The sequence below is a fragment of the Elephantulus edwardii genome, unplaced genomic scaffold, assembly GCF_000299155.1.
Source record: "Elephantulus edwardii isolate Elephantulus edwardi_28Jun2011 unplaced genomic scaffold, EleEdw1.0 scaffold00031, whole genome shotgun sequence".
NCBI classification, from domain to species: Eukaryota; Metazoa; Chordata; class Mammalia; order Macroscelidea; family Macroscelididae; genus Elephantulus; species Elephantulus edwardii.
The window spans coordinates 19,083,203-19,087,432 of NW_006399781.1; positions in this window are offsets into that span (position 1 = coordinate 19,083,203).

Here is a 4,230-nt window from a genome sequence, read left to right on the forward strand (position 1 = left end):
CCCTATCAGAGTGTCCCTGTTCATTGCCGGCAAATGGACAGCAACAATAATGACTATGGGTGTCTCTTTTCCTGTTTTATGACCTCCACTATTATTAATATTTAATGATGGAAATGGTAGTGATAGAAATGAGGAATAGTGTAGTGCCTTCATTTTCTGTACTGGGCATGAATTATTTTCTAACACAGAAAAAATAGAGTGGATTAGAGTTTCCTTTATTTAGTCCTGGATTTAAAGAAGTAATGAGTTTGCAGTAGCCACATCACAGAAGGATATCAAATGAGGGCTTTGCAGCCACGCAGAAACGTTATCTTAATCCTATGGTAAGTACTCTTAGTTGCTTATTAGGCCTACTTAGACTGAAATAGATGCCGGAAATGTGATATTATACTAACCACCCTCTCAGTTCCCAAAGCCGTGGTCCCCACCATCCTTTGACACGTGAGAGCTGCTGTGCCCTGCCAGGATTCTACTGTGGTTACTTTCTGTCAGTCACAGCCCCACTCTGAGGCACAGGCCACACCAGGCTGAGCTAGCAGCAGTGGACAGAGACCTGGAGTGAAGGGTGCACTGCCTGGAGCTGCTCCTGACTGGTGTGTTCAGCAGTGTGACAACATCGGGCTTTCTCTATTCAAAAACATCACCTCTCTTCAGACTCTAAGAAGATGTGTCAACCTGCTCTTTTGGAATCAAACAACATCCTCCAGCCTTAGTCTCTTTCTGAGTCATATTTTAAATGTCCAATAAAACTCTTGGCAAAGAAAGGCTTTCAGTTTTGAGCTAACCTTACTGCTTCACATTATTACCATCATAAGGGGGAAATCTCATATCCAGAGAAACACCATGAATCACAGAACTCTCAATCCTGCTGAGGAAACATGGATCTGAGGAAGCAGTGGCAGTGGATCCAAGGTCCCCCACAAATTGCTAAGGTTGTGTTTGGAATCTCTGGGTAATGCACATGCTGGAAACTAGAAGGTTGGAGTTGCAAATCCACCCTGAGGTGCTTCAGAAGAAAGATCCAGATTTCTACTCTGACACATATAATGTCACCTTTAGTTTGAGTTAATATGATAGCAATTTAAAAAAAAAAAAAAAACCCGATACAAAGCTGTTAAAGTATTTCACCAAAAGAGCCTTGCATAGGGAAGACACAGTTTCATAAGTACCTTCGCATCTCAGCAATACAATGATGGGTTGTGCAATTCCTGAAAAGGCTAAACAAACCAAAGAAAAACCTTCCTCCTTTGTGACCAGGTTGGTACCTCCAGGAAGAAGGTGACTCCAGGAACTTTATTCCACAGTGAGTTCTCACTTTTACTACCTCCTCTCATTCTCTTTTTTATTTAACAAGTCAATCTCAATTGTGTAGAACATTTAGTTCCACAATATTTTCCTTTTCCAGTTCAGTCTCACCTCCTCAGAGAAGCAGAGATAACACTTCTGTGGCAATGGTCCATGTCCAGACTTCTGTGGCTCCTTATGGATTCTGATGCTCCTTAAAGGGTCAGGGAATAAAAGACAGAAAGGGACCCACTTACTAGCGTCTTGGAACTGGGAAGGATACAAAAAACTTCTTGTGGTTGTTACGTGCCATTAAATCATCTGCAACTGATAGCAACCTTATGTACAACAGCTCTGAAATCTGCCTTATTCTGAGCCAGTCTCACTATCTCTGACACACTTAGTCCCCTTATCCCATTTACTGTGTCAATCTTTCTTACCCAGGTCTTCCTCTTCTCTATTATCCTTCCACCCTTTCAAGCATGATATCCTTCTCTAAGGACTGGTCCTTCCTGGCCACATGCCCAAAGTATGTGAGACAGAGCTTCCAAATCTTTTCTTCCGAGGAGCAGCTTGGTTTCATTCTCTCCAAGACAGACCTGTTTGTTTTCTTGGTGGTCCATAGTGTGTTCAATACTCTTTTTCGTCACCACACCTCATAGACAAGAGCTCTTCTTCTGTCATCCTTGGTCATTATCTCCACACCTTTTCAAACTTTTGGGAGAACAGATCATTTGTAAGGCTGGATTTTATAAGGAGAAATGTGGCATTGGAATTGGAGGAAGACACATCAACAACCTGCATTATGCAGATGACATAACTTTGCTTGCCGAAACGTAAGAGGACCTGAAGTGTTTGCTGCAGAACTGTAGTCTTCAATATGAATTGAAGCTCAACATCAGGAGGAGATTCTCACCACTGGTCCAATTTGCATTACCATGATAGATGGAGAAAAGATGGATTTTGTTAACAATTTCAGCTTGCTCAGCTTTCAAAGCTCTTGGCACCAGCAGTCAGGAAATCAAAAGATTAATTACCTTAGGAAATTTGCTTTCAGGGACCTCGCCAAAGTGTTAAAGAGCAACAGTGTCAGGCTAGAGACTAAGGTGCTCCTGATTCAGGCCATAGTCTACACTATTTCTTGCTATGGCTTAGAGAGTTGAACAATGAAAAAGGATAACAAAAAGCTTAGGAAAAGTGAATTTCAGCACAATTGCTATGTGTTTTTGCTGTGTTTTGCTAAAATGAAAAATCACTTGCTGTTTGGATGGAAATGGGATTGCTAATGGCATGCCACATTAATCACAGGAGGTAGGATAAGATAAATGATAGTAATATTTGGAATTCTAGCCACCACTTTGGAACAGAACAGTTAGGTGGGAGGTTCTGGTGAAATGAAAAAAAAAATCTACACTGAGAGTCTTTCAAGAATGTGCTATCTTGGTGTTGTTACTGATAGGTGCCATGAAGTCAAACCTGACTCATAATGACTCTATTTATGACGATAGAAACCCTACCTGATCCTGAGTCATCCTCACAATCTTGGTATATAGGATCAACATTCCCCCCCCATTCCCCCCTTAGATAATCTGACACTAAAGTGTAAATAGTACTAAAGCCATCCATAATTGTAAAATCATACAATAACTATTTAAATATACAAAAATTGGTGGCTTTTAAGAAGCATAATATATTCACAACTTGAATTGTGCATTTTAATTCAATTATTGAAACTATTGATTTCAGAATACTTTATCCAGTGATAGAAAAATAATATTAATATTATTAATAATATTGTTGATGTTGTTACATTCCATTGAGTTGTCTATGACTCATAGCAACCCTATGAACAATAGCTCTGAACCCTTCCCTATCTTGAGTCCATTACCACAATCACTGTGTCAATCTGTTTCATTCAGGGTCTTTCTCTCATGCACTATTTCTCCACCTTTCTATGCATGACGTCCTTCAATAAGAATAGGTCCCTCCTGGAAACATGCCCAAAGTATGTGAGGCAGAGTTTCAAAAACCTTGCCTCAAAGGAGCAATTTTATTTCATCCTCTCCATGGTAGACCTGTTTGTTCTCTTTGAAATCCATGGTATGATCAAAAGGTAATGGTGATGGAGGAAGTTTAAGCTGTTTTGAAGGAATCAGGGGAAAAAAAAAAGGCCCTAGGAATTGATGGAATACCAATTGACATATTCCAACTAATAGATGCATCCCTGGGTGTGTTCACCAGGTTGTGCCAAGAAATCTGGAGGACAACAACCTCGTCAAATGACTAGAAGATATCCATATTTGTTCCTATTCCCCTCAAAAGCAATCCAATAGAGTGTGGAAATTACTGGAGAATGTCAACAATATTGAGTCAGAAGTCTGAATAGAAGTGCTTTTTAAAGTATTGCATAACATTTTAAACATTTTAAAACAAGCTTGGAAGCAGGAGTGGCATCTACTTCCAAAATAGCTTGCCTCTGGAAACTCTATGAACTTGGAGAAAGGATGAAAGTTATACAAGTGTTCAGGTCTTTCATTCATTGGGTCATTTTGAGTTGTCTATGATTTGATGACGATTAAAAAAATTAACAACAACGAGAGAGCTCTGTTGGCCTAGTGACTAGAAAGTGATGCTACAAAGCCAAAAGTGGGTGATTTTAATCTGAGGCACTCCAAACTGGTTTTAATTGTTTTTTCAAACATTCTTCTAAATGATATAGCCCTGGTCTGTCCATCTGCCATACAGAGGTAATTTGTGGTTGCTGTGAAGCTGAACACTGTGACACTGATGTGTCAAATGTGATAATGGTTACCCATGGTGGACAGTGTTTGGTGGAGCTCCCCGATTAAAACAAGATTGGAAAACAGGAGTGGCATCCACTTCCGTAAATAGCTTGCCTCCGGAAACTCTGTGAACTTGGAGAAACTATGAAAGTTATACAAATGT